A 23580-nucleotide genomic window follows, 5' to 3' on the forward strand; every position below is an offset into this window, starting at 1 on the left:
TTATGTTGCTATTTGTTTTAGTTTGTGTTGTGTTTTATTACTCTAAAATAAAAATAAAAACCTTCAAAAGTTCGGTCACATTTTAGTTTAGGGTATCACTATTTACTAACTATTACCTAACTTTTGCCTCAATAAACTCTTAATTACTGCTTATTAATAGGTAGTAAGTTAGATGTTAAGTTTAGGTATTGGGTAAGATCAATTAAGGGATGTAGAATCTGGTCATGCAGAATAAACAGCCAAAATCCTTGTAATATGCAACTAGTTAATAGTGAGAATTGGACCCTAAACTAAAGTGTTACCAAATTGACTGCAAATTGTCACATTTTATTGAATGTGCATATACAACATAATATTGTAAGCAGTACTGTACCCCACAGTGCAATGTGCTTGAGCTGTTCTTGACTCATCATTTCATTACTATATAAAAAAACTCAAAACACATACTGTTTACAGAATACACATACTATTTTTTAAATAATAGGAAATAAGGCAATGCAAGTTTTTTTTAATAGCACATTTCATGCACAAAGGTAATTAAAAGTGCTTTGCATAGACATACAGTAATAAAATATAATCGACTGGCAGGTTATAACTTTGACACTATTTTGATTTTTCTTAATAATGAAAGTTAAATGAATTGTAAGTAAATTAAAGTATTAAATTAAATTTAAAGTCTTTCTACATTCAGTAGAAATGGTAACACTTTAGTTTAGGGTCCAATTTTCACTATTAACTAGTTGCTTATTAGCATGCATATTACCCGGATATTGTCTGTTTATTAGTACTTATAAAGCACATATTAATGCCTTATTCTGCACGGCCATATTCTACATCCCTTAATCCCACCCAATACCTAAACTTAGCAACTACCTTAACTATTAATAAGCAGTAATTAGGAGTTTATTGAGGCAATAGTCGTATATAGTAGGTTAATAGTGAGAACTGGGCCCTAAACTAAAGTGTGACCGTACAATCCACCAATGTACTCTTCTTTTCTCAGAGTTCATTTGTACCCATTGAAAACTTGTTATAACCAGTTAACCGGGTGCTCTTTTTCCTCTGTAAAGATTGCTGATCTTCCTGATAACTACACAGCCTGGGCCCTTTTCAGCACAATTACCCCAAACAAGGGTGAAATAACCCTTCCAAAGAAAAATGGCTTTAATGTTAGTGTGTCTGTCCAGGAATGGTTTTAATACCGCAGTGTGTACAAGATATTTGATCACAGTTAAAGTAAGTAATGGGTTGATGTGGTACTGGGAGGCACTGGTGTCCCATTCTGACTGAACTAATAATTCACACTGGCTAACTACTGTGCTGCAGGCTTTATGGGATACTAAATCTATGTCTGGACCCCCTGACCCTCCTTTTGTTCCTGCTTAACCATAAAAATGGACACATGTGATTAGAGTATTCTGAACCATCCACTGTACTCTTGCTCCATTTTCTCCATGGTTAGTGATCACAAGAGAGCATATAGAAATATTGAAGGAATGAGTGGTATTTTAAAAGGATCCAAAGGTTAGAATGATCTGATTATAAAGGAACAGATGCAGAAAGGCTTATTGGCTATGGCTCTTTATATGCTGCATGGGAAACCAGAGAAATTAAATTTTTTCTTTTCCTGCTCAGTAAATCTCATTAAAGTCTGGATGATGTACAGATATGTATATGTTCAGAATGGAATACTACTACTTACTGTAGCTTATAGTGTATGTTGTACAGCCTATACTGTCTAGCCTCTTCAGTACATTTTAATATGAAAAATCCGTATGCAGTGATAGATGCTTCAAACAGTAGTACACTTTACTCATAAAAAATTGTAAATGGTTTAACATTGTATTTTGTAATTTTACTGTAAATTGCTGTCTTTTTTGGAAGTAAAATCTACAAAAGGACATTCTTGGAAGTCCCTTTGTGACACATGACGTGGTTATATTTTATGTAAATCATTTTTTGTTTCTTCATATTTTTGTACTTTAGTTTTGTTACGTTTTATGTGATTTAGTTGATGTTTATTGCATTATTTTCATACTCCTTACAGCTACACATATTTTAAATAACATTTAATTCACAATGGTAATTCAATATGACGTAATAAATAAGAAATAAAAACATGTAAAAAGGCCTCTTGTGATGAAATATGATTCATCATGTGACTCTGTTTTACCACCTGCATTATCATGGTGGTTTTTGGTACATTTGAAGGTAAAAGTAGATTTTGGTAGTGCAATATTTCAGGTATATATACGTTATGCCACTTATTGAAATATTTGGTTATAAGTTATAAGGTTATAAATATACAGGCATAAATATGCCAACCCGTATACCTGAAACAACAGCTATGTTTCCATTGAAAGTTAACTTAACTTGAATTTAACTTAAAGGGTAGCTCTCGCCAAAATGCAACCTAGGCTCTTTTTGTTAATCTACCCGAGTCAAACTTTCGTTTAAAAGCATAATTAGAATGGAAACGCCACTTTTAAGTTTGACCGTATTTTGGTTTTAGGTTAAAATGCCTTGTGAATGGGAGTGAATGGGGCACTTTTATGACAGCATCAAAAATCATGCTATGATAGCATCACATCAACTTTGTGTACACAGAGTTTACTAAAAAGAAAGATTTTGAACAACTCACTGTAGCTGTGTCTGCCGGCATTTTGACAGTCAAAAATAGTCGATTTCCGAATGCGAATGAACTGACTCTGAATTGTAGTATTGTTTCTTATATGAGGATCCTTTTTCAAATACAAGGTCAATATTGATTTTCACTAACGAGAAAACAACAATTTATCTGTGAATTTATATTGAACTAAGCTTTAGGAGCTTTCCATCTTTACTCTCCTCCCTGTTACGGAGATCGACTATTTTTGACTGACAAAATGCCGGCGGACGGAAACACAGAGTTGTTCAAAATCTTTCTTTTTAGTAAACTCTGCGTACACAAACAATGTTCTCAATGCTCGAGTTCATGTGTAGAGCCCCTGGTGATACTTCGAGCAAAGTTTCATGTTGTGTCGAGCCTTCTTAGTGTTTTAAAAATAGCAATTTTTGATGCTATCATAAAAATGCCCCATTCACAAGGCATTTAACCTAAAACGAAAATACGGTCAAACTTAAAAGTGGCGTTTCCATTCTAATTATGCTTTTAAACGAAAGTTTGCCTCGGGTAGATTAATAAAAAGAGCCTAGGTTGCATTTTGGCGAGAGTTACCCTTTAAGCGCAGAATTGGAATATTGAATAAAACGTTTGTGAATTAAGCACTTTTTCCATCCCATGTGTTCAAGAGAGCAAAATCACCTCTTCCTGGGAAATTGGTGCAAAATATCTGTAATTAAAATGGAAGTTGCTGGAAAAGGGGGGGCTACACTGTGGCTCTATTATTGTACCTCATAAATGAGTTGTGTCCAGACAGCCTGGTGTTATCTTGTGTTGCAAGGTGCCTGGTGTTCGGGAATGCAATCGTGTGAGACACTTCTGGGAGGTCATTATACCCAAACATTTTGATGACAGACTTTGGCTCAGGTATTTCAGAATGTCCAAACCAGCGCGCAGTAAAATTGGTCCTCTGGTTAGTTCAGCTATCCAATCACATCCACTGTTGAGGCAATGTCATGTGAGTTTTTTGTTGAGCATCAAGGGATTTATCTGGTTAATGTTCTTTTCGGATAAAATCATCTTTTCGGTTAAAAAATCTGCCTCAATTGAGCACATACATTTTTTTCGTGCTCATTTTTTAAACGTATGCACATCTTGCCATTTCCAATCAGTGTTTTTAATGCAATATCCCAAAACTTGCATAAAAATAGATGGATGGAAATATATCAATTGTCACCATATTTTTGTCAATGAAATTCTGGCAACCACAGCTGCCAGTTTTTACCGTGTTATTGTTACAGTGGTAAAAGTACTATTTCATCACTCTGAACATGTTGGAAGCAACTGTGTGTTGATTCTCTTATGAGGAGCACCTTTTGTGTGGTATGTGTGAGTGACACTTGTTTCAATCCATTAGGTTCATTTCAATTCATTAGGTTCTATGATGCTTTGGATGGTGGTTTTCTTTATTGTGTTTTTTATATGTATGTATGTAATGTTTATGTATGGTTTGGCATAGCAAAACGTGTTTATCATTCCAGTAAAGCTGCTTTGAACACTGAATATTGAAAAAAGAAAGAGATGTAATTGATTTCAGTGTAACCACACCAACACCTAGTGATTTGTTTGTATCACACCCGTGTGTGTGTGTGTGTGTGTGTGTGTGTGTGTGTGTGTGTGTGTGCGCGTGCATGTAGCTTTCCTCTGATGTTCACCTCACAGACTCTGATGTTATCTTTGTGTCTGGGATTGGTACATCAGCTTTCTTTATATCACAGAGATAGTCTCAGAGAGGAGAGTGCAAGAAAAAGATAAAAGGTTGAAAAACAGCATCCTTTAATTTTTAACAACGGCATCTTTCCGTGAATTGATGGAAGCAGGTGTTGTTGTATGTCGTATGTGTGCGATGGGCAAAACAAAGGTTCTGTGGAACATCTGGACTGCAGTGATAGCCCCGCTCACACATGTTTCAAGCTGAATTAATCAAGCACAGGTTGTCCGTGTGTGTCTGTGAGATAGAGACTGTTAGAATATTGCTGCACAGAAGATTGAGAAATGCAACATGTATTTCCTCTTATAAGCAGCCAACTCAGAGAGAGAGAGGAGAGAAATGAGACGGAGTAGAGGAGAGGAGCAAAGATTAGCAGGTACATCAATGTCTCATATGTCGATATTACTTGTGTGGCCATAAGCGAGATGAGAATGAAGCCATCTGTCATAAAGACCAGCATCGTAATAGCCCCATACAGTATGTACATTTTGACTCATAATTGAGCGTTATTATTTTTAGTTACGATTTTTTTAACATGAAAGTTAAAAACAATACTGCTTACATCTAGACATAGGCCTACTATTTTTTTTTAATAATAGGACATTTTTACCAAAGCAACCCAAGCGCTCTTTGGTAACGTGGATGATTTTGTTACTGTTGATCATCTGTCCATCATCGTATAAAGCCCGCCATGACAATCTGATTGGTCCGAACAGCTCTGATCTGAGCATAATTGCTCCACAACGGATCAAGTCCAGACCGAACTTCCCGACCTCAAATGTTGTGGGCGGGGCTAAGTTCGGCTGGCATCCAGGCCAGGAAATTTTAGGAATAATAGCTAAAAAAGTTTTTTTAAATAGCACATTTCATGCACAATGGTAATTCAAAGTGCTTTAGATTGTCTTCTGGTGTGTAACAATAAACATTTCAAACAGTAGTATGTTGACATGCCTCATCACATTGCAGCACATTTGCATGTTAAATGCATTGTTGTGCTAAACATGTCTGAACTTGCCAGTCCAACTAAAGAAAATTGTGGTTGAAATTGCTATCGTCTCATTTATCACACTAGAATGTCGAATGCATTGCATTAAGGTATTATCCACAATCTCTGGTAGTATACACTGCATATTCTGCATATTCTATGTATACAGAAAGTTATCATACTGACAGTATCCATACTGCAACAGTGTGAGCATGATAGTTTCCCATTCTAGTTTCTTTGACACAAGACTGCAGTAGTGCTTTGGAATGATGAATAATGAGTTAAAATAAAACTACCATTAGTAAATGAACTATACTTCAGCACACACACACTGTCATACACATGCACATTCATTCATGTTATATCTGGGCATTGAGTATTGATTTCACGCATCCTGTGGGACAGACAGAGATGATTTAAAACATTATGTAAAGTGTTGAGGCGAGACCGCTCATTGATTCCTGAGGAGGCCAAGGCAGAGGTCGCAGTCATCGTCTTGAGTAGAGGTCTGCTCATATCCATCTCTCCGCTGCACTGACATTAATGAATCATTTCATTTGATCAATTTAGAGTCTGAACGCTTTAATGCAGATGTTCTGTCATGTATGATGACAGGTATTATCAAGCTTGAAAAGAAGAGCAGCCACACACACACACACACACACACACACACACACACACACACACACACACACACACACACACACACACACACACACACACACACACACACACACACACACACACTATTGATAGTAGATGTAGAAAGTGATTATGTGAAGGCAGCCAGCACAGCAGAATTTGATCATTTAGTACAAGGATCTTTCATAACTCAGCCAGGAGACATAAAGTGATAGTTCATCCAACACAAAATATGGTATTCGGAAAATTTCAAAAAGTGTTACGTTTTGCTTTGTTTTTGTTCGTGAGTGTGTTCAGATTTTTTCCCGTCAAAACAGCAAAAATTTCACTAGGGTTTCTTTCTAGCAAAGCAAAGAAAGCTTTCTTTCTAGAAAAGCAAATGTCTTGTTTCTTCTTTTAATCTCATTGCTGTCTTAAACTTTTATGAATTTTCTCTTGAGAAGCATTCTTTTGGATAGTTTTTTCTTTTCTTTTCAGTTTTCTTAACTCTACACTATTTCTGACTTTTGTAAACTAGATTATTTTGTGTGTAAATAGTGTACTTGTTTTGGTTTCAGTATGATTGTTTCCCCACAAAGAAGATAAATTATAGTACATCCATATAGTAATGAGACAGAATTACCTCCCCTCCCATGGCCATGAACTTGGCAGCCATCCAGATGGAGAGAGATAATAAAGAAGAATACATGGATGGATAGAGCTTCATTCATCTACCGGAGGAAAGAATTGGTAGCATGAGAAGATGAAGGAGAGAGATGTTTAACTCCTTCATCAGCTATCATTCACTCTTTTCGCCTGCAGGGTGTGAAATGCTTTAGGTGACAAAGCATCCAAGCAAAAGTGTAATTTAATTGACTCTCAAATTGGTGGACATTGTACAATCCTGCCCTTGAGACATGAAGATTGACTGCCATTAGCTTGCTGTTAACCCTCAAGCTAATGGAGATCCTCATCAGTGCACTCACAGATGCATCCAAATATTCTTCAGAGGTTCTGCAGAGGTTCTATCAGTTTAGGGAAGTTGCAGTGATTGGACATAATTGGGATGGCCACATTGCTCAGAGTGTGATTATGTTAATGAAGACCTTGTTAGAGCTGACAGGGCTATGATGGATGAGCAACTATGAGGAACATTGATCACTGAACACCTTGTTGTCCAACAAAGACCTATTCTCTTAGACCTTTTGAGACACTCTGCATTAAAAACCAATTATCTCATTGGCAAATCAATATTTTTATGAGGAAAGATTTTCTCACAGAGCTGCAAATTGGTGCTGAAGTCAATGTGGATTGTCATTTGCATCCCATTTTACTTCCCTAATGTGACATATTTTCTAGTGAAACAGGATACTCCACATTATTGACTACCATTATCTAAGAGCCCTGAGGGACATTAGTAGAAAAGGAAAGTTGTTTCAGAGCAAGTTGCTACATGATTAAAGTGTGATTGGGAAATGTCAAGCCCCTTATCATAACCGTGAGTTTTTCAATACACTACTCAATCAGGCCTCATCCCGTTTTGTGTATGCCTTGGATGGGAATCATTTAAATGTGGAATATTGTAACGTGTACGATCCCGGAAGAAAACTCAAAACTACAATAGAGGCATTTCAGGGAGTTCAGAAACAGTGCTTACTGATATAAAGAATATATACAGTATCTCTATAAATTTCCAAAATCATGCAGAACTGTTTTATTCCATTAAACTAATGAAACATAAAGAGCAGTAACATGCCCTCTCCAAAAAATAAATAAATAATAATAATCTGCCCCTGCAAGTCCCAATAAGCAGTTAACTAAGCCAATTGAACAGCTGGTTTCTCCATAGCCGTGCCACTCTCCATCAGGCTTTTCAGTCTGGGTTCGTGTCCCAATCTCAGACACAGCTCATAACTCATCCACATATGAATGTTAAAGTGTTTTCTTTCAGATTGTATGACATTTGCAAATTGCTGCTTCAATCACTGCAAAGCAAACCATGTAAAGTTTTTTTGTATTGAGTGCTGTACATGAATTGATTGCTTGCTAATGCACTTGCTCATCCTTGTGTTAATAATTTAAACAATCCTGCAGTATGTTCATTGATCATCTGATGCATATTGCATACTAAACAGGAAAGGAATTAAACTAAACAAGACAAGATCGTGACATTACATCCCTCCCTCCCTAGTCCTTCCTCACTCCTCCTCACTCCCGCCACAAACCTAAAGCCAGTGCCTTTGCCCGCCAAGGACCCAAAGCCAGAGCCCACTGCAGACCCAGAGCCAAAGCAAGCCAAGTCTGACCAGGTGTGTGAGTTGGCCCCAATGTCTGTCCAGGGTTCGTCCCTGAGCCTGAACCTGCATTCTCTACATTCATGGACAACGAACCAGAGTCCACTGCAGACCCAGAGACCGAGTCTGCCAAGTCTGACCAGGTGTGTGAGACAGAATCTATAGGCATCCCTGATGGAGTGCTGGTGGAGTTGGACATCATGGAGTGGAGTTCCACTCATGCTCATGCCCTTGAAGTCTGTTGCTCTTTCGTGATCTTCTTGATTCCCTGATTCCCTCCTACTTTCAAGCCGCTGGTCCCATCCAGTCACAAGTCGTCTTCATCACTGCTGGTTAAGCCTAGTCCCAAATCATCTTCATCATCGCTGGTTCAACCCAGCTCCAAGTTGCCTTCATCGCCATTGAATCAGCCCAATCCCAAGTCATCTTTGTTGCTGCTGGTTCTTGCTACGCCTCGTCCCTCCACCCCTTGGGCTCCATCATTGTTCTCACTCCCACCGGATTCGCCCTGGTCTGCCAAGCACCCATCTCCACCTCAGTCCTGCAAGCCTGTGGTTCCGCCTCTGCCCTCCTGGGTCTTTGTCTCCTCGGCTCCTCATTTCTTCATCTCCTCCTTGGCTCTTCCCTCAACCCCCGACCCCGACGACATTCCCCATGATCCTCCCTGGCACCTGATCACACGCACCTGTCCCTCAGCACTCCATTCACTACACTATAAAACCCCAGCACTTCCACTCAGTCTTTGTCTGGCCTTGTCAAGACCACGCAGACTCACTTCCCTGCCTTACTTTCCTTGGAATGTCTTAGCTTACCAAATTCTTCATCGTCAAGTCGCCTTATTCATCCATGTTGTCCTAGTCATCCAAGTTGTCTTAGTCATCGTTATTGTCCTGTCCTGCATTGAAATAGTGTCCTGAAGACTTCTCATCATCCTGTCTGCTCCTCTGTGTGTTCAGTGGTACACTGATAAGTTCAGTTCAGTTCAATGCTAAGTACACTACAAGTGCGCATTCAACACAATTAAGCACACTTCTGTCAGGAACACTATCGTCAAATACAATTAGCATACAGTTTGGATTGGCGGTATGGTTCTGTTCTGGGCAAGAACTCCCTGCGCATGGATAAGAGCAGGGAGAGCAGCAATAACCTCCCTTAGGGTAAACAGAACCAACATGAATTTATTGCAGATATCATTAATTAATAAAGATTTTAATGTACAACATAAATGAGAAATTAGTCTGATTCAAAGCTGATTGGTAGCTTTACATGTCAGTCACATGGTCTGTTCCTGTCTAAGTGGGGATTTTCATATAAAATTAAAGAGTTTTGCATGGGCAAGTACCATTTATGTTTTCTTAAGAAAATGGAAAAATGTAGTGTATTATGTTCTCTTTCTCTGCAGTTGGTCTATCCTCTTTATGAAAGCTTTTTGAGTGCTGTTTCTGTGTTTATTGTTAGTATCTGTCAACATGAGGGTCGTGCAGCTGAAGAAATGAAGCCCCATGATATATCTGTGGGGGAGCAGCCCATCAAGAGTTCACACAGTTCATCCTCTTTAGAGAGAGAGAGAGAAAGAAAGAGAGAGACTGCTTCCTGCATTCATCTTTCATTGAGGTTGGGGGATGTGGAAACTGTAGTTCGATATTTTCTGTTCTCTTTCTTTCTGGAGCGAATTCCACACGAATTCCATTTTGTGAAAAGGATATCAGTGCTTTTACCTGCAAAGGAGGGGACATTGTTGTTCCCGAAAACATTTGACTGGACAAAGTTTTTGACATCATGATTTTTCCTGGGTCTGTTTAGCCAGAAGAGTGAGACAGTAGATTTTAAATCCATATGTAATAAATACAAAATAATAATAATTATTATTATTATAAGATAGAAATATTTGACTATTTTAATACAACTGCACTGAAAAATAAAACAATAAATATTTCACATTAATTAGTTTACTTTATAATAAACTCTCAAGCATTTATTTTGATGAAAAACTGCAGGGAGGCTTTAATTTTCTATGACAACAGGTTTACAGACACTTCTAATCTGGGTTAAATGCTGTAATCATCTGTTCACAAAACATGTTGGAGATTAGGCAAATGTAAAAAAATTGTACTGCCAAATGTTGTTGCTCTCTAATAGACTTATATATATTTATGACAACACTACTGTCCTAGTAAAATACATTAGATTCTTGTAGTCTGCTGCATCCTTCACAACTGAGCACTCAGAATCGATGTGAAATCTGCAATGAAAATAGCTTTTGACATAATGTTTGCACCTTTATCTGATTTGCATAATTCCTTCAGTGAAACAGAAAAGGAAGCATGTGCAAATAAACGGCCACATGCAGTTTTATCAGTGGCCACATGCAGTCTTATGAATTCTCCTTCCTTTTTGTATTATTTGCTATCTCTCTGTCTCTATGGTGTCCCTTTCTTTGTCCTTTCAGATATGCAACATTAATTCCACAGCTGCTCCTCAATTTATGTTCACCGTCACAGTGTGTACACACACTCTCTCTGACAGCCACGGGCGCGTGTTCATGTGCATATGGAGATGAGTTTTCTTTCTATACCTCTTGTTCATTGTACTGTATGTGTAATATACAATATAATGTAATATACAAACACATGTTCGTGTTGTTTAAGCATCTGTCTGTGGGTGAAAACATGTCTTGTGTCTTTGCACACACTGACAGTCCAGATGTTCTTCCAGTGCTAAAGGTGATGAGCTGTCAGGGATCTCTCATGCTTGATGTTGTCATCAGTATTGTTTGATAGGATCTTATTTTTTCATTCGTCTATCATTCCTCTGTTAACGTGTCACACAACATAAACCTAAAAGTTCCTGCCTCACTATCACATTCACATCACATATTTAAAAAACATATACTGTATTTGATTAATTTGTCCATTGCAATGACATTCGTGCATTTTTAAGTAAATCTAAATATTTTGGGGGCCACTGTGATTAAGTGAAAAGTATAGGCTATACATTGTACACTTAGTAGTATGCAGTGTACAGTGCATTAGTGAACAATTGTAGAGTGCACATATAAACACTAATAGTGTGTCTCTTTGTGCTGGTCCAAGAAAAACATCATCAACTTCCATCTGCACTGACATACACACACTTTCATTTTTTTTTCCAGTTGTTATTCCAGTGTGAGGTGAAGTGTGAAGAATGATGTTTTTTTAATCAGGGGTGGCAGTTTATCTTCAAAAAGATGTTGTCATTGCTAACAGCAGTGCATGATTTTACTGATATTTTTTTAAACAGACACTTAAGTGAAATTGTATTAATAATCATGATTGTATGGGAATCTTAACAAATAAATGCATAAATAAAGCATTATTATCACTTTAGTTCCACTACTTGTATTGATACAGTTCCATTTAATATATCTGACCATGTAAATGATATTTATGCACTTCTCATTAACAAGCTGTTGAATATTTATAACTACTTTCCATAATGCCATTTGTGATTTGGGTGGGAGCGGTATATCATTGTAAAAGCTCTCTCTCTTTCTCTCTTTGGGTTTCTCTGATGAAGTGTGTGTGAAGGTCGTACTTCTACGCTCAATGCTTAACTTAATGAAAACTGAGAAACAATCTGGCACGGGAGGTAAACTGCCTCGCATGTGACTGTGTGTGTGTGTGTGTGTGTGTGTGTGTGTTTGTTTGATAACTGAATTACCGCTGGCACTGCTTTCTGGGATGTTGTACAGGCCTGCTAGTGTATTAAGATGAATGAGGCAGAAGCGCCACATGGTAGCCCATATCAATGACATGCATGTTTCAATAATTACTCTAATTGATCCAGAATAGAGAAATTCATCTAAAATATTTAAAAAGATTATAAGGATTAAATAAGGATTAAAAAAACTGGAGGGAAGCTTTAGGGAGCCGTTTTGTGTTCATGTACTGTATACAAGTTTTCTTTAAAGAAAAGAGAAAGACATGCTGTAATAATGATAGATGCATTGTAAAACATTAAGTTCAATCAGTAAGTCATGGCAACATGCTGTATGTTTTTCCATTACTTTAACTCATCAAAATCATTTAACCACTTTTAACTTAATTTTTAAGTTATGAGATTATACAAGAAAACAAATGAGATGAGATGACTTTTACAACCATTTGAATAAGGAAATTTGCATGTAAACGAGAGTGAAAAGGTTTGTTTGTGTCATGTAAACATCTTACAGTGATTAGGTCTGATTATTGGAAATAATTGCATTAATGGTGCACATGTAAATGTAGTCAATGTTCTCACGCAGTGAAAAATACATCACAGAGGACACTGACAATGTGCCGACAGACAAGACAGGGCAGGTTACTTTTGGTATGAAAAAGTCTCAGCTTTTAAATTTTTTAATTCAAACAATAAATACCATTTCGTTGCTCTTTAAAGTGTCGTGACAGATCGCTGTAGTGCCTCAGTTCAAGCAGCATGTGAACTGATCATCTCTTCCTCTTATCCTCTTATCCAATATAGCATGAAATAAACATGAATGACCATGAGGAGGTATGTTGTTTCAACCGCGGAAAGACGTCAATACACACTATTTATCAAGTTCAAGTCCACCAATGTTAATCTAATAACTCTACTGTCTGGTTTGTTTGTCGGACAAAAGGGCAGATAGCAACGGAGGCATGTAAAATCGCCGTTATGATTAGACAGATTGCCTGTCAATCAAACTCCAGGCGAAGGGTGAATTATCCAGTTGTCAATGAGAGTATTATATATTCAAGTCGATATATATTCAAGGAGGGAATGACACAAAGAAGAAGAGTGCATGTTTAGTAACAAGTCAAGGCAAAATGTCAAATAACAAGCCATCCCTGCATAAAACATGTAGTTAAAGGTCAAAGTGGATAATGGTGGTTGAAATTATGTATTGATACACAAGTATGAGTCACTGCATCAACCAACAGTGATGCTTCTATAATGTACCTCATTTAAGGGTTCCTGTGTGTGTGTGTGTGGCCATGCTTCTTTGTCTAACAGTTTAATAGCTCACTTCTCTTTGTGTCTCTGGTTTTCCCTCCCTCAGTCACCCACCGTGACCTTTTGCGTACTCACACACTCGTGACCTCTGACTCTATGGCAACACATTGGTGTTTACCAGCCAAGGTTAAGAGTATTTGCCTTTTCCCTTTGCAGCTTGTTCCCGAACCCATATTACAGGTATATTTACATGCACTATTTTTTAGGTTATATTTACATGGCAACGATGTACTAAAAATGGAAATGTACATTTCCATCTTACGATCTAGTAGACGATGGCTGCTCACGTATTTCGAACTTCGTTTTACCCCTAAAAGAAGAACGAAAAAGAACTTCACTTGTATATCAGGTAGAGCCCGACCGATAAAGGATTTTTAAGGCCGATACCGATACAAATATTTGGTGATTTAAAAATCCGATATTCCGATATATATTTAAAAAAAAAAAATCCAGAAACGCGTAACAAACCATGAACAGATTTCCCTAACATTAGTTATTTGTAGTTACTTAAGAGTCCTCAGCCTTACTAAAATAATATGATAATGCAGTTTAAAAATAAATTTGTTTGTTTTATTGTCACAACAGAACAGAATATATTAAAGTTATGATAAATATAATGTATAAAAATACAAACTTAAGATATGAAACTAAGATATGAAACTAAGTCCTTTGAACAAAAAAATGAACTATTATTAATATTGACAGTAATCATTTAAAAAAAATCAATGATCATGATATTATTATCATCATCATCATCATTTGTATTATTATTAAACAAGACAAAGGTCACTCCTAGTGTGTGTGTGTGTGTGTGTGTGTGTGTGTTAGTCAGTCAGTAACTGTTAGTCCCTATTGCCTTTCCATTAGCTCAAACAGTAGAGCGGTGGTGCTTGCAACGCCAAGGTCATGGGTTCAAAGCAAGAACTGATAAGATTGTAAATGTGTACCTATGCAATGTAAGTCACTTTTGATAAAAGCGTCTGCCAAATGTCAATGTTATAAGCTACCTTATAATTACAATGTCAACTTGCTTATCCCTTTACCTGCACTCTTTTAATTCTATCCATCTATTCCATCAAGCTACAACAAACCATTTCCAATCATCATTTGCTGCCTGCCTTCTAAAATCTACTACTTAAAGGAACACTATGTATCTTTTCAACCTTCATAATATATTTCCAAGACCCTTGTGATGGTACATCGACTTACAATAGGTTGAATGACACGTCTGCCATAGCCTGACGGGGTCTGTATCGCTTTTACTGGCACTGCGTAACTTCGGGGTTCGGGTAGTAACCAGAGCACAAAAAGAACTACAAAATTCGACTGTTTTACAGCATACGTCACTTCCCCCACCACTTCCTCAAATTTGGACGTGAGAGGCCAACCAGCGTTTGTTTTCGGCTTTCGTGCGTATGTTTTTGTCATATAGGGGCTGTTTACACCTGGCCACTTCATGCGTTTTCTCAGCATGAATAGCTATCCGATCGTGAAAAGACCAGGTGTAAATGCCCTCCGAAACGCATTCAAGACGGATTTGAATCCGATCGCTCAAACCACTTCAGGAGGAGGTCTGAGACGCATTCCCGACGAAACTGGACAAGTGTAAATGCATCTGGTTGTTAAAACCACATATGTAAATTGTACTCCTCCCAAAAATGCAAAAAAAAAAAAAGAAAACCGTGTGAGAGCGTATTATAGGCTATATGTTATAGCCAGATATGACGACGCGCTGGAACACGCATCACCGCAACTGAGCATCTCATCAAGCCAATGTGCAAACTATCGCAAATCAAAGTGAAAGTAAGTCGCAGACGCTTAACACACAATCATCATCATTAAAAGTAAAGAAATGAAGTGATCTTACCAGGGCTGTTGCTGCTGCTCTCTCTTATTGCGGTCTTTGATTTTGAAATTAGCTGATGATCAATAAAATGCAGCTCATGGAGGGGTATTTACGACAGTGCAAGTATTCCAAAGCGACTCTAGGGGTCGCTGTTTGACAAAAACACAATTTCTCCACAGTGTGCCTTTAATGATGCACTAAATACATTATGTGACTCGTTAATGCTGCGGCTAAACGAAGTCAGCAACGCACACTTGGATTTCACACACGTGTAAAAGAAAAGCTAACTTTTATGCACAGGCTATGTTTGATACTTTTTCTCTATGTCTAAATGTTCACTCCTCGCGTGCCTAACTTACGTTTTACAATGCAGGGACTGGAAATACAGATATGCTAGTTATAAATACAGTAATCATTACTTTATTTAGGCAGAATAAGTTCGTTGTGATTTCCAAGCTCATTGATGTTAGCGATCTTCCTTGTATAGTGCCCTCTGGTGGACAAACTATGCAGTGCCAACACTCATAACATGGTTGAAGGGTGTTTCGTCCGCTTTTAGTTTATTTTTTAAATATTCATTTATCGGCCACTATAAATGCTGATACCGATAGTTTGGAAAATGCCTAATATCGGCTCTAATATCAGGGCCTTTACGAGCAGTGAGTATGTTTATTTACATCTCACGTCTTACGATCTGGTAGACAAATATTTGCTAAAATAAGACACCGTTTTTTAACTAAAAACGGAAAACTTTTTATGCGTTTTGGTTTCATCAGATGTACACCTTCGTTTTCTACTATAAAGCAGCTTTCCATTGTTCATGTTTTCACTCGCGGACGTCTAACTCACAAACTCGTGAGGAGAAATGAACGGAAAAGATTTTCCTCGTGAAAGAAGGCAGAGCCTCAGTGCACACCTACCATTACGCAACCGCCACGGACCAATGGTAGTATGAAGGTGTTTACCAGCCGAAGCTGGTCTTTTCTGGAAAGTTCGCTTTGGCAAGCTGTTTTGAACTCCCAAAACGAACCAAACGACAAAAATATATATATTGTGACCACAAATTAAGGATTTGATTTCTCGTTTTAGTTAAATCGTGGACACGAATTAAGAATTAATTCCCATGATTTATTCATTCATGGCCACGCTGAACTGACTCCATGCTGTAGGTCCATAGGATTCAAGTGTTTATATGAGTAATTGTTTTTTTGTTGATCAGATTATTTCAGGCCTACACCACGCTTTTCAATTTGATTGAAATTTCATTTGGATCAGAGTTCAGTCGGTTTACATGAAGGCTTTTTCGATCCGATTGAGCCATCAATCTGATTATAAATAGATAATTTGGGTGCATGTAAACATAGCTATTTAATGGCCTTCTGTTCACTGTAATAGTTTAAAATGAACCTTATTCCCCCCCCAATAGCAGCAAAACAATGACAGCAACAACTCTTTCTTTAACTCTTTCCCCGCCATTGACGGATATTTCCGTCTTTCCGTGTTTACACTGTTATACAGTAGGGGGTGCTATTACACATCTTCTGAAAGAGTTCTGAATCACCTAATTAAAACATATGCAAAGAAGAAGCAGATCCATATGTAAGCAGATGCATATGTAAAATAACTCAATCATCAACATTAAACAGCATAAAAATAAAAACTGCCTAATGTTACCGAATGAAATGTGGACCCAGGACGAGCTATAGGACTGTGAAGCTTTGGGGGTGTTGATGGTCTCGATATACTCCATCTGTGTTTTGATCATCTTTCTGAATCTGATCCAGACGTAGTCTCTGACACAAACGTGATTTTCTCAGCATTTTGCTCAAAACGTAGATTTTTTAATGAAACTTGCCCACATTAAAGTGTTGATAAAAAAAGAATGCATGAAGCTAGAATAAAATGTATTTTTGTTGTTGCTGTTGTTGTTGTTGTTTAAAAGCAGAGTGTCTGTTCTTTCTTGTGATAGATTGCATATTCAGATATTCATACAACAGAATATTCTGGGGGCCATGAAACTTTTATGAAAATGATCAAAAATGTTGGCGGTGGCTGGCAAATTTTTTCAAAAACGCTGGCGGGAAAAAAAGTTGATTAAGTGCACTTTTAAACACTCATCTCAGAGACATTTTTGTCTACTCTTTTTGACTCTTTGTGCATGGATTGTCAAGACTTGTAAATTTGCATAGATGTCTGGTTTAATTCTTCTTCCACCTGCATCTGATGAACTCTCAATGTCTGCTCTATTCTTTCTCCACCCTTTGTTCTCATCCCACATTTGACTGGAGAGTCACGGTCTCATTCTCTCCCTGCCGTCGTTGTCATCTGCTCTACTATTTTATAACAGTGCTAAATATTTATTTATTCACCAGTCTGCAAGAAGCATTGTAATTGGTGCTGAAGTAAACACACACCCACACTTGCATGCACATATATTGGCAAGGCAAGTTTCTATTTTACTGCGTCTCATTTACCAATGCAGCCTCCCGTGGGAGCCCTCAGTGCTTTGTTATAGTGAGGTGTAGATTCTTCGGCTCCAGTCAATGTTAATCATATAACTGTCAGCTCCTCTTTGTGTCCCACTGTATTTTATATATCTTTCCGTGTTTCGTTTTTATTGATCTGTGCCCTTCTGAACTATTTTGAGACCAGGTTTGTGTCTTATGGGTATTTGATTTGTAATACATTTGGGAGGTTGACATGTACCGGGGTGTGACATGCTATACTCCATCTAAAACTATTTTAAACAGCATCTTGCTTTTTTTTGTAATTATTACTGTATACATGCTGTTTTTTCTCCTGAAAATGAAAATCCTGTTATCGTTTACTCATCCTCAGTCGTTCGAAACCTGTATGACTTTCTTTAAAGGATTAGTTCACATCAGAATTAAAATTTCCTGATAATTTACTCACCCCCATGTCATCCAAGATGTTCATGTCTTTCTTTCTTCAGTCGAAAAGAAATTAAGGTTTTTGAGGAAAACATTCCAGGATTTTTCTCCATATAGTGGACTTCAACAGGAACCAACAGGTTGAAGGTCCAAATTGCAGTTTCAGTGCAGCTTCAAAGTCTCTACACGACCCCAGCCGAGGAATAAGGGTCTTATCTAATCGTGACCTTTCAACGTGATTACGTAATGCGTGGCGCATCACAGAACTAGTGCAAGACGAGCATTTGTGGTTAAAAAGTATAAATATGTTTATTATTTTTAGAAAATGGCCGATCGTTTGGCTAGATAAGACCCTTATCAAAACAATTCTGTCAAGTTTTTTGACCAATAGAAAACAGAAGCACTCGTTTTCAAGAAGCTCTCATTAGTTTAGAAATTTGATTTAATGAAACTAGTAATACGGAAATTACGCACTTGACATTTGCTAAAAGTTTTTTGGTGTCATCTCTTACCCCACCATTGACGAGATTTTCCATCAATTATGATTCCGACAAACCAAGTTTTCACTGTTATATGGTAGGGGGCGGGTAGGGGTATAGGGTCTCCAGATCGCCCCCCCCCCCCAGAGGATAGAAGATCGCTTACGCACAAGTAAGCTAACATGATCATCAAACATTATATGAATCAAAACATTTTAAAGATAGAATGAATGTCGAACTCACAAAATAGGTTATTAAATATGCAAGCTTTGATATGATGGACTCGATCTATGTTTTGGTCATCAATTTTTTGTTTTTGTTTTTATGAAACTCCAAGTGTTGATTAATCGTGAAAAGAATGAAACTAGAATGAATTTTTGTTTAAAAGCAGAGGCCCTGCTCTTTCTTTTCACATTGATTGTTTCAATTAATAATACAACAAAATATTCTTGGGGCTATGAAAGTTTTAGGTTACAAACTGTTGGTTTCTTCACATGCCTGCTGGTTGATTTTTGAGGCAGATGCAGATCTCAACCTCGAAACCTGTATTTTATTTCAACATTCAATTCTTTACTCTTTTATGCCTTTCCTTGTGCATCTCATAAAGATTCCACCAGCTTTCCCACCATCATATGGACCATTCAGAAATCTGGGCTGCACAAAATATACACATTATTTGCCTTCACACAATGATGGTGTGGTTAAAGGCTGCGGTACTCTGTTTCTTCCCCCTCCGGATTTGGCAATAGAGGCAGTTTGCGAGAGGCATCTCCTGTTTTGCATTGCAATAGCAACTAGCGGTATCCAGGCTGGATGAAGTCATAGGTCTGGCGACCCATCAAACACAGTCTAAATGTAGGGAGGACAGACTCAAGCCCTCCATAGCTAATTGTGTTTGAAGGAGAATGCAGAAGCTGGGCTATTCTCTGCTATTGAAATCCAAAGACTGAACTCACAAGCCATTCACTGCTGGGTAGAGCGCTGTCTGAATGGAGGATTCAAAGACCAGGAGCGAGACGAAGAAAGAATGAAAGGAGGAGGGCCTTTTCCCTCTCTTTTCCTTCTTAGAAGGGTGCTTTGCATTGCCAAACATTTGGCGAAAATACTTCCATTGAGTCTTTTGTTTTGCGACCCTGTACAAATTAGGGTTCCCACAACGGTTCTTTATGCGACATCAGCCTCGCCAACAGGGGATGTTTGTAAACGTGGCAGTGTTGTTGTAAAAGTGTTAATAGACAATTATTTAGTTAATTAATAGTCTCAGAATCACTTTCTCTGTTATTTACGTATACAGTAGCGCACTCAATCACACTGTCAGAACAAAATACACTATCGTACAAAAGTTTGGGGATGGTAAGATTTTTCAAAATTTTTTGAAGTCTCTTCTACTCACCAAGGCTGAATTTATTTGATCAAAATACAGTAAAAACAATAATACTGTGAAATTAAAATATACGTTTTCTGTTTTTTTTATTATTATTATTATTTATTTCTGTGATCAAAGCAGAATTTTCAGCATCATTACTCCAGTCGTCAGTGTCACATGATCCTTCAGAAATATTCTTTTATGCTGATTTGCTGCTTTTCTTATTATTATTTATCAATGAAGAAAACAGTTGTGCTGCTTAATATTTTTGTGGAAACTGTGATACATCAGGATTCTTTGACAAATCAAAAGTTCAAAATAACTGCATTTATTTTAAATAGAATTTTTTGGTAGCATTTTAAATGGCTTTACTGTCACTTTTGAGCAATTCAATGTGTCCGTGCTGAATAAAAGTATTAATTTCTTAAAAACAAAACAAAACAACAACAACAAAAACTGTACAAACTCTTGGAATGATGACGTTTTATAGCTTAATGTCTTTTTAACCTCTAAATACTGAAAATGCATAGTCACAATACCTCTAGGAAAGGTCTAAATTAAATGAAAATGTCACCTGGTTTAACCATCAAGGAAAAGGGGGAAAAAAATATAAATAAATATATATATATATATATATTCCAGGTCAATTCTTTTGATAATTAATTAATAAAAATTTCAAATATTATGCAGTGAAGGCTATTTGTTTCCAAGAAATAATAATAATTTCCAACCTACTTCCTACTTAAGTGGTTTTTTTTTTTTTGAGCATATTTTATCCTTTTAACTATGGGCTTTTTTTAATATGATATCAGGACAGTTGTATCACCCTGACAGGGCTCTATGCTCTCAAAAATATCAAAATTTATTTTAATTCAGAAATTAAAAGCATGCTCTTCATAAAAAAGGCATATTCAAATCATTGTATGTATCAATTGAATTTTCAATGTGTTTTTGTATAAATGAATAGATCTAGAAAAAAATTAATGAGCGTCATGTATCCACATGATATACAAATAAGATTTGAATGCTACAGAATTTTCACTGAATCATAATTATTTTTATAACTTTTTTAGAAACTGTTGCAGAATGAATGATAGGATGGTTTGGCTGTTGATATGTTTCATTCTCAACACTGATGCTTGACTGATCTGAGGGATCACAGGTTAGAGAGATTATGAAACTATGTGGTTTGACTCTTGCAAAATTCCCTGCATGCATTTCTCACTCTCTCATCTCTGACTTCGTGACCTTTGGTGTCAGAGTATAAGTGTTCTTTATGTTCTGACTGCTTTTAAACACGTTTTGTTCTCGACTAGAGTCTACCACTGCCATCCATCTCTGCCGCTCCCAGAATGCAGCAATAAAGGAATAATTGTATTTCAGAGGTATTAAACAGCCAAAAGCCCCCATCATTGAGTAACAAGGTGAAGAATGCAGCCACACATTTATCAGCTGTCAGACAGGACACTGGATATGTAGCTGGAGATGAGGTGGATCTCGCTCTTCCGTATATCAGAGAGGTGGACAGAATAATGTAGGTGATTTAGTTCTTTATGGATTCCTTTGATTGTTTTTTTCTCTGGTGGAATTCGCTGATACAGATCAACCTCACAAGAGAAACGATGCTCTAGCAGCGTTTATCTACGCACCACCAAAACTTCGCTCTGGGAACTTTGTTTCGGAGGAATCTGTAAATCCTTGATTACATTAAGTCCATGGGGGTCGCCAGGGCTGAGAACCATTGTCGTAGCTGCTTTTGCTTCTGGTTTTACATAGATTTGTATATGACGTGGGGATGCAACACAGTATCAGAATTGTTCATAAAAAAGTTCATTCAAATGTCCTTTAAAATCAAACATCAGTAGTAAATTGTCCATGTTGGCTCCCACATGATTTGATTGGTTTCTACCAAGTGCCAGATGAATTTGCCTCAGTAATACTCTACTGTTTGATTAGACAATAGGTATACGCAGCATTTTTTCCTCTCTTTTAGTAGTTGATGTTGTGTTTAAATGTGTTTGGATGTGAAAGCAAAACCCCTTTGTTCGGCCTTTCAAAAATGGATGAAATTAGGAATCACTGGTTAAGATTTATTTATAACGCTGTTCCTGAGCAGTACAACCCAAAAGTTAGCTTGTGTACAGCTCATTTTAGGGAGGACAGCTTCCTGAACCTGGGAGAGTACAACACCTTATAAACACCTCATTTAATAAGAAATATACACTTCAGTATGTTTTTTAAACTATTTCTGTATGCATTTTCAGAATTTGAATGTTGGGTTTTCATGTTTTATGGGGACTTTCCATAGACAAACTGATTTTTATACTGTACAAACTGTATATTTTATCTCCTTACCTAAACCTACCCATCACAGAAAACTTTCTGCATTTTTATATTTTCAAAAAAATTGTCCTAAAATTGTCCCCACAAGGTAAAATTGACTGACATTACTGTCCTTGAGTACATTTGGTCCCCATAAAGGGTTTACCAGGTAACACACACACACACACACACACACACACACACACACACACAAATAAAAACTCATATTCATTTCAGATGGCATGCATTTCCTTTTTTGTCCTCAGAACTGGAAGTCAAGACATGTATCAAATAGCAGATGTGAGTGCATTCATCACTGTCATTATCAGGCAGAAGCGCCTCTCAGCTGAAGACAGATAAATCGGCCCCTACCATTGTCCCCCTCTGATTGTACCATCAGAACGCATGTCTTGTTCATCCCCCAGAAAAAAGCTCAGCTCTGTAAATGAGTGCCTCCACTTGAGACACAAGTATCTGATGTTGAAGTAATGACAATATTCCAAAATGTATCCCCCCCTCCCTTCCTTTCCGTGCCTGAATTTTTGACACCAAATTCAGTCAGGCAAATTGGAGACCCAGAGAGTGGAGAGGTGCTAGCCTCAGATTGTGATCGGTAATCACTTCATACGGGAAAATGAGTCTCCTCATCAATCAAACATTGTTCGCCAAAGGTTACGTCTCTCCCCGAACACCAGGCGTGCATTTTTGTCCAAGCGAGAGAATAAAAAAGTAATTATCCTATATCATCAGGCAAAGGAGATGTGCCATAATTACTTTTCTATTTCAAGATGATTGTCAGTTTTCTGTCCCGAAGGATTAAAAGTACAGAGAAATCGCTAAAGATGTCCATGAAAAAAAAATACCCCCTTTTAATTTATAAACATCTTAGGACAAAGACAAAAGGGCAGGCCGAGAAAATACAGAGTGAGAGAGACCACCGCAAGCCTCCATACATTTATAAATGTGTTGAGCATGGACACATCTACCCAAGCTGTGTTAAAAAACCTTGTTTTGAAAGCAGACAGCTCATGAATTGAAATGGCGTGTCTATACTTCATCAGTATTCAGCAGTGCGTTTGAGTGCCATCACGATCAAATACTCCAAACCTCCGTTAGACTGCTAAATACATCAAGCCTCACTCCATTTAACTCCAAACACAATAAACCTCTGTCATACTACCAAACACATCAAGCGTAATTCACTCAGATGACTGAACACGCCAAACCTGGCTCTATCAGACTTCTAGATCCACTAAAATCTTCCTCTGTTTGGCTACCAAGAAGAAATATGTGTCAATCAACCAGCGTCAATAAGCATACATAAGCGTTACTGGTCAACACTTTGTAAATCACAAAGAAAACTTCAGTTTTGATGCAAACACTTAGCAAA

The 23580-nt window shown here is 37.5% G+C and overlaps 1 protein-coding gene across 1 annotated transcript in view; it reads left to right on the plus strand.

Annotated features, from left to right (window-relative positions):
• The window catches only part of lhfpl7 (LHFPL tetraspan subfamily member 7), a 161498-nt gene that overhangs the window by 89469 nt on the left and 48449 nt on the right, over window positions 1–23580 (plus strand). The gene's annotated exons all lie outside the window — the stretch shown is intronic.

Source organism: Scardinius erythrophthalmus (assembly GCF_964197995.2).
Source record: "Scardinius erythrophthalmus genome assembly, chromosome: 5".
Classification (NCBI taxonomy): domain Eukaryota; kingdom Metazoa; phylum Chordata; class Actinopteri; order Cypriniformes; family Leuciscidae; genus Scardinius; species Scardinius erythrophthalmus.